Source organism: Vombatus ursinus, unplaced genomic scaffold (genome assembly GCF_900497805.2).
Source record: "Vombatus ursinus unplaced genomic scaffold, bare-nosed wombat genome assembly UNPS02015012.1, whole genome shotgun sequence".
NCBI classification, from domain to species: domain Eukaryota; kingdom Metazoa; phylum Chordata; class Mammalia; order Diprotodontia; family Vombatidae; genus Vombatus; species Vombatus ursinus.
In genome coordinates this window covers 748,635-757,348 of record NW_020954790.1, presented here as the reverse complement: position 1 = coordinate 757,348, position 8,714 = coordinate 748,635, and the positions used below count along the sequence as shown (strand labels likewise).

At 46.5% G+C, this 8,714-nt stretch overlaps 1 pseudogene; it reads right to left on the bottom strand.

The window, feature by feature from the left end:
• Positions 1–8,106: 8,106 nt before the first annotated feature.
• Positions 8,107–8,714, bottom strand: part of LOC114030751 — a 13,413-nt pseudogene continuing 12,805 nt past the window's right edge.

Below are 8,714 nucleotides of genomic sequence, written 5' to 3'. Positions count from 1 at the left end.
GAGATTACAACGAATGGAAAAGGGGGAAAACTCACTAATACAGTTGTATGATGGCAGAGGGACAGTCCCACCATCACAAGGAAGGTTACAAGTACCAGGGAGAGTGGGCCATGCCAGCCTGGTAGCAAATAGGCTTTATTGGGGGAGCTTACTCACAAGGCCCATCCTGGGCGGCAGCAGGACGATGGTAGATCTCCATGCCACACTCAGGCCAGGCCAGAAATCACAGAGAAACTGAACCAAGAAGGCGCCGTGCCAATGATGCCCAGGGTCACGTGGGCGGAAATGTGTTACATCCCATGGGAGTGACTGTGGTGCCAGAGCTCACCTTCCCACCATACAACAGTGACTTGCCAATAAACGAGAGAAAAAAATGAAACAGAAGACTAAAGAAATGGAGGGGACTAAACCTGTGATTTCACTGATCAGGGAATGTCCAGTGAAGAAACACCACCTCCCGATGCAGGTCGGCACCTTCTCTGCCCTTGCGAGCAGAGCCCTGAGGTGAGAAGACTTGTCCAGGGTCACCCAACCAGCTCGAGTGTGTGAGAGGGGGGTCCTGACTCCATTTCTTCCAGGCTTGAGGTCTGCTTCTTCCAAAAATGGGCACAACCCAAACGGGATCAGGCCACAGATAACCTCGGTGACAAAATAAGTGGAATACCGATTGCCCTAGCAGAGACGAGGAGATTCACCATCAGACTTCAGAAGCCTTCCTTGAATGACTATCCCTCATGGAGAAACACTTTTCATAAGCAGAAGGCAGCTGTTGGTCTGATTCTCCTTTTGAAAACAGCCCTCCCCACAGACCTTCACCCACAATGCCAAGCCACGCCAAGCCGAGGCCTCGGCCACGTCTGGAAGGACCTGCCTCAGTCAGAGTTTCTGGGAAGGCAGCTCACAGCAGCGAGGCCCGAGGCTCGCCCACGCATCCATCTGGACATCAGGGTTAGCACCTTGGCCCGAGTCTGGTCCGAGTCTGGCCCGAGTGGAGGGAAGGTACTCTGTGAGGGAAGGCATGAGCTTTGGGACCGGGAGGAGGGCTCAGAACAGGCCTCTTGCACCAGGTGGGATTTGAGCCGGGTCTTGAAGGAGGTCAGGGAGGGAGAGAGAGCATTCCAGGCACCGAGCGATGGGTGCGAAGGCACAGAACAGGGGTGGCGCTGGGCAACCTACTGCTCCTCCCTCTGGCTATTTCCACTTGATCCAGTCTATAGCTCCTCTGTACACAGTCGTGGCGTGTTGTCTCCCCACTGACTGGGAGATCCCTGACAGCAAGGACTTTCTTTGCCTCTCCAGCACCTAGCACAATGCCTGTGTGTAGTAGGGGCTTCATAAATATCTACTGACCGATCCTGGAGGCAAGAAGTAGCCTTTGGAGCTGATTAAATAAGAGGAGGGCATGCTGTGGTCAGAAATGGGCTTTGGGAAGATCACTTTGACAACTAGGGGTAAGATCGACTGGAATGGGGGAAGACGAGGCAGGCAGACCCAGCAGCAGGCTGTCGTGGTAGTCTGGGAACAAGGGGTAAGGGCCTACACCAGAGGGGTGGAGGCATCAGAGGCAAGACATGTTGTGAAGGTAGAAACAACAGAATTTGACTGCTGATTGGAGGGTGAAAGAGGGTGACTAGGAGGACGGTCGTCACCTTGATAACAACAAGGAAGTCAGGAAGAGGGGAAGCTTTTGGGGAAAGATGCACTTAGTTTGGGGCAAGTTGAACTTAAGATGTTTATAAAACACCCAGTTTGTCCAACAGGCAGTTGGAGATATGAGATTGAAGGTCAGGAGCAGGGTTAGGGCTGGACAAATCCAAGCAATAGCTGCACAGAAATGATAGTTGAATCCATCCATGAGAACTGACACGACCACCAAGAGAAATAATACAGAGGGAGAACAAAAGAGGACCCAGGACAGAACCATGAGGGACACACTGGGAATGGGCATGACGTAAATGAAGAACCGGGAAAGGAGACTGAGGAGTGGTCAGACTGGAAGGAGGAAAGCAGGAAACAGCAACGTCATGAAAACCTAGACAGGAGGGTAATTAACAGTGGCAGGGGCCACAAGCAACTCAAGAGGATAGGGATTGAGAAAGGGCCCCCAGATTTGGCAAATAAGATTGTTGGTAACTATGAAGAGAGTGGCTTAAGTTGAAAAATGGGGTTGGAAGCCAGACTTCCGAGTGAAGGAGAGAATGGAAGAAGTGGAGGCCCCACTTCTCGATGGCCCTCTAAGGAGTCAAGCCACAGGAGGAGGATGAGATAGATGGTTGCTAGCAGGAATGGGTGGATCAAGTAGGAGGGTCCTGAGGATGGGGGAGACACAGGGGTAGCAGCCAGTAGAGGGAGATTGAAGATAAGTGAGAGGGAGTGATGGCAGAGGGGACCATCTGCTAAAGGAGGAGAAATGGGATCATTTGTGCATTAGAAGGGTTTGCCTCGGCAAGGAGAAGGGCTGCATCTTTCTGTGAGACGAAGGTAATGGAGGAGAAAGTGGTGGAAGGAATCTTAATGATGTGAGAAGAAGAAGAGGGGGAAAGTGGAACCTTCAAATGGCCTTATTTTTTTCAGTGAAATATGAACCGAAGTTTTCAGAGGAGAGTTGGGAGATGTGGTTGGCATGGGACGCTTGAAACTGGATTAGAAAATCCACTGAGGTGAGCAGAAGAGTGAATCAATTAGAGAAGCACGAGGGGATTGCCTTGTTGAAATGAGGGCCCAGGTGAGATTACGCACCATAAATCTGGAGAGAATCCAGTCGTCGTGATTTCTTCCATCTTCATTCAGTGGCTAGAGAGAGGAATAAAGGTAGTAGGCGGGAGTGATCTAAGAATGAGGAAGGGCAAGATCTTTCATAGGATAATGTGGCAAGGGAATCAAGAGGACAGCGCAAAGTTGGACTGGTTCACCAAAGGGTCAAGATGCCGAAGGGAGGAAAGGGTAGCCAGTGAAGGACCCAGGAACTGGAGGTGACGGTGAGGATGAGGAGAGGTGGAATGACAACCACTCCTGATCAGATGAAGGGGTCTCAGAGCTCATCAACAAGGAAGTGGCGTATCTATGGGTGATGGGTAAGATCAAGGGTAGGACCACCTCTGGGTACAGCTGCAGGAGGGTGTATTAGGTCATGGGAATTCATAACTGGTAGGTTAGGGTGCTTGAAGGAGTGTTAATTTATTTGATGAATTCCCCTAGAGAAAGACCATGAGAAAGGCACTGAACTCATTGAGAAGGGAGGAGGGTTTCCTGGAAGTTGACAGTCAACAGTCACCAGAATCTTTTCTAGGTGATTAAAATGGATGGAATGAATCTCCAAGTCAGAAAGGTTACTGGTAGATGGTAGCAGAGGTAGAGAGCTGAAGTGGCAGAGGGGAACCAGGAATATTTTAACCAGTCAGTTGAGGATTATGAAAGCGCAACCAATACTAATAAAGGTACTCGGGGAAGCCGTGTCACCAGAAGAGAACCAGGTCTCAGTGAATCCAAGAACATGAAGCAAAGAGGAAAAGGTTTAAGATGAATGCCAGTTTGTTGCCTATGGACCAGGCATTCCCGAGAGCACATTAGAAAGGGTGAGTACTACTAGATCTGCATCCCAAAGAGATCGTAACAATGGAATAAGGACTCACATGCACAACAATATTGATAGCAGCTCTTTGTGGTGGCAAAGAATTGGAAATTGAGGGGATGCCCATCAGTTGGGGAATGGCTGAGCAAGTCGTAGTATATGATTGTGATGGAATACTATTACGCTATAAGAAATGATGAGCAGGCGGACTTCAGAAAAACCTGGAAAGACTCATATGGACCGATGCTGAGTGAAGTGAACAGAACCAGAACACCGTACACATTAGCAGCCACAATGTGTGATGACCAACTTTGATAGACTTAGCTCTTCTCAGCAATGCAATAATCTAAGACAATTCCAAAAGACTGGAAAATGCTATCCACATCCAGAGAAATATCTAGGGAGTCTGAATGCAGATCGAAGCACACTATTTTGTCTCTCTGTTTTTTCCTTTGGTTCTGATTCTTCTTTACAACATAACTAATGTGGAAATATGTTTAACATGATTGTACATGTATAGCCTTATCAGATTACATACTGTCTTGGGGAGGGGAGAGGGAAGGGAGGGAGAAAAGTTTAGAGCTCAAAATTTATAAAAGTGAATGTTGAAAACTAAAAACAAATTTAAAAATTTTTAAATGAACATTGAAAATTATCTTTACATGTAATTGGAAAAAATAAAATGCTATCAAATTTCAAAAAGGTGAGCACCTTTAAAGTAGTACTTTGTTGCGGTTGGGTTCAAAGGGATAGGAACAAGAGACTGGCCAGTGGAACACTGAAAATGGAGTTTGAATAATAGCAGTGGGGCTTCAGAATCATTGTTAGCAAGGGAATGATGGGGTGGGGGTATGGTAAGCATTGAGGAATAAGTTTAGGTAGGTTATCATCCATAAATGTTCAGCCTTAGGGTACTGGGTGTTCAGGGAGGACTAGCACTTCTGGTGTGAGGGATTGCTGAGCCATTTTCCGGGCTGCTAATCCACCTTGGGTGGCCACCTGTCACCCAACTTTCATCTGTGGCTCCAAGAAGCTGTAACACACACAGCAGCCACACCCCAGTGAAACCAACAGGCCTCAAACTTGTCAGTGAGTTTGGGGATGTCTATCCCAAGCACACGAAGACTTCGCTCAGTAGAATGAGTGGACAAGAGCAATTTGTTCCAGCAGCCATGAAGGCAGCTGAAGGAGGCGCTGTGGAGCACTCAGAGCTCCACCCCTCAGACATGGAAGATTCCAAGGGCATCCACTGCATCCTGGCCATAGCCAGCTGTCCTGACTTTTGTCCTGCCACCGGACTTCAATGACTCTGGAGGACTGAGAATGATGACTTTGTGTGGCTCTGCCTCACTTAAATCCAATTCATGTCCAAGTTAAGACTGCACCTTCACGATGATTGGTTCTCTTCAAAAAACAAAGGACAAACAACAGTAGTCTTGGAATTTCAGGCAACAGTGTATAGCTGGAAAGTGTGTGGGGAGGGAGGTATGGAGGATGCCCTGGTGAGGGCCCAGCTCCTTCTAGGTTCATTTTTGTTTTATTCCGCCCGTACTGCCTAGGCCAAGCTTCTTATGTCTCTGAGGTTAGGGTTAACCATAGAGATTTAAGTGGTGAAATTTAGGCCTTTAGGACCTTGCCAAGATGGGGTAGCATGGTAGGAACAATATCTACTGGGGGATCTCTTGACACCTTGGTTAGGTTAGATCTTTCCCTAAAAGGAAAATAATGTCTCACTGAAGCTTGATTAGCTTTGATGGCGAAGGTTCAAACCACGTTAGCATTGATGTGGCTTCCTGGTCACCTGACAGTATAAAAGAGGTGAGCCCATGTGGGATGTGTCCTTCACAGTTGCTGAGTGGATTCAACTATCATCGCTATGAAGAGGATTCTCAGAACTGCATGTGGGCCGGCAACACCAGCTACCATTTTGAATTATATGTCCAATAGATCTATTAGTCAATATGCCCAAAACATGAGCTGTTTTCTTTTCCCCCCAAACTTCCCATTATTACTGAAGGCACCACCGACCTCCCAGTCACTCAGTGCCTGGCCTCAGTGTTACCTTTGACTTCTCTTGCACTTCCTATAACCCATCTATTGCCAGGTCATTCCATGTCCATCTTCACAGTACCCCTTGTAATGCAGCCTTCTCTCGGTTTAGTCACCACGCTGGTGCAGACCTTTATCACCTCCACTTGGACTATCACAATGGCCTATTGGCAGTCTCCTTGCCCAACTTCACCCCACTCATCCTCCACACAACTGTGCCTAAAGCACAGGTCTGATCATATCACCCTCTTACTCAGCAAACTCTAACGCTTCCCTATTATGTGCAGGAACAAGAACAAAATGTTCTAAAACCCTTTACAATCTGGCCCTCTTCTCTCTCCAGTCTCCTGAGAGTTCACTCCCCTCCATGATCTATGACCTAGCAACTCCTGCACTTTTGACGTTTCTTGAACGTGACACACCGGTCCCCAACTCTGCCTGTACCTGGCTACTCCTCCATGCCAGGGAAGCTCTCCCCTCCTCACCTACAGGCTTCCCTGGCTTCTTCCAACCCTTCCTTTCCAACTCACCCCTCAGTGCCTTTGCTGAGATTACCTTACATGTACATATGTGTGTATCTACACTTACATGTGTGTAGATAAGATTTAGAAAGAGCAGGTACATAGCTGATTGTATTGTCTCCCCCATAAAATATTAGCTTTTGAGGGCAGAGACAGTGTTTTTGCCTTTCTTTGTATTCCCAAGACTTGGCACAGTGCCTGGCACATGGTGCTTTATAAATGTTTGACTGAATGAACCATCGTGATGAGTCCCCACACCCTGCCCCGATGACAAGACATGCTTCTACACAGAGCCAAGGGAGCTCACACATACTGGGACCACCATTACATCTGTGTCAGGAACCTTTTCCACATCATTGCTGAGTAACTTTCCATTTATTAACTGTCAAATGATGTTCCAACATTGTTTCTTTCTTTCCAATTTTGAACTTGTGTGACCAGCCCAATCTGAATCAGGCTTGGCCAATATATTACTGACCCCCAAATGCCAGGGCCCTTCATCGCTCAATCACCTTTTGTTCTGGGGTGAGTCTGAGCATTTCTGTGTAGTTGAGGAAGCTCCCAATCCCTTTCTCAATTAATAGTCTTCAGTGATCAACTATAAACTTAGGGACTTAGGGAGAGAGACCTGAGGAGGTCAAGGGGAAGGAAAAGATATAAAATGACCACTGTGGGAAACTGGATAGGGATGTGCTTCATCAGCACCATGGAGAAGCAGCGCGATCTGCTTGGAAAAGTTCTGAACTTGGAGCTGACTTATGTACTGAAGACCTAATTGTGTGCCCAAACAAATGTGTGACCATGGGCAAGTCACTTACTACTCTGCACCTTAGTGTCCGCATCTCTAAAATGAAGATAACAGCATCTACAGGTTTTGATAAGGCTAAAGTGCAAAAATGCGTAATGTAAGAGTGGGGGCCCACCCCAATTTATCACAGAAGCCCAAACATCCCAACTGAATCAATCAAAAGCATACTACGTATGAATAAATCCTTAATTAATTTGAAAAAAATCATAGGGCTTTGGGTCACTAGATAAAGACATGACACCTCCTAGGAAATATCTTGGTTGAAAATCAGTTTTTCTGTTGAGCAACATATAAAATCAGCAAACTGTTTCAAAGCCAATTAATTAAGTGGCAAATTCAGGAACTAAGGATGCCAGCCCCCTGAAAGGGAATGACTCATGGGGAGAGGGGAAATTCCCTTCTCTCTCCATTAATAATGTTACTAGAGGGAATTTACTAGCAGGAGACAACACGTCCAGCTTGGAGCAAAGACCAACACGCTGAGGGCAAACACATCTCCCAAGAAAACGTATCCAGAGATGGAACTGGCTAGGTTATAACTGCAAAGTTCAGAAGACCAGAGTGTAGACCAGAGGACTGGGTCTACTGAGGACCAATCAGATACCCCCGGAGGAAAGGCAGAAAAGGCACTGATCTTCAGGGCCCAGCAGAGCTGCACAAAGGGAGGAAAGAACTTCCGGCAACCAGGAGCCACGAGCTTACCATTTGACATACGTGATCCCTACACACGCATCTCACTTCCATTTTACTCCACATCACAGTTCATTCCCCCGAGGGAACTTACGAGATCAAGGGCAGAGAATGTCCTTAGTTTGGGGGGATTATTTCTGTGACAATTGCTTTTGTCATACCTGCTTAGTAAATGCCCTTTCTTAAATGTAATTAAGTCTGATAATTCCATCAGTGATCAATAGTACTAGAAACTGCAGCCCTCCAAGGTTACCCCTACAATCTTGAAAGGAAGAGTCAGCCACTTTCTGGGGGGCCCAGCTGGACAATGCTCATGGAAGATAGGAAACAGCCTCAGAAAGACTGTTATATATGTAAAGGGCTTTGCAAAATTTAAGCCTTTTTTTTCTTTTTTTGGTGAGGCAATCAGGGTTAAGTGACGTGCCCAGGGTCACACAGCTAGGAAGTGTCAAGTGTTTGAGGCTGGATGTAAACTCAGGTCTTCCTGACTAAGGCTGGTACTCTATCCACTGCGCCACCTAGCTGCCCCCAAAATTTAAAACTTTACATAAATGTCAAGTATTATTATAAATAGCATGATCTGTAAGGTTCTGCGTTAGCTTAATTTTTAAACTATTAGGCTGAACTGCTGAAATTAGCAGAAATTCTTCCCACCTTCATTAGGATTTACTATTCAAAAGACTTCAGATATGAATTCTCTGATGCCGAGTAAGTTGTGTGCTCTGGCAGAAGGCCTTCCCACATTCATTGCATTTATAAGGCTTCTCTCCAGTATGAATTCTCTGATGTACAGTAAGATATGAGCTACAGCGGAAGGCCTTCCCACAGTCCTTACATTCATAAGGCTTCTCTCCAGTATGAATCTTCTGATGCAGAGTAAGATGTGAGCTACTTCGAAAGGCTTTCCCACATTCAGGACAACCATATGGTTTCTCTCCACTATGAATTCTCTGATGTAGAGTAAGGTGTGCACTATGACGGAAGGCCTTCCCACATTCATTACATTTGTAAGGTTTTTCTCCACTATGAATTCTCTGATGTACAGAAAGTTGTGAGCTTTGACAGAAGGCCTTTC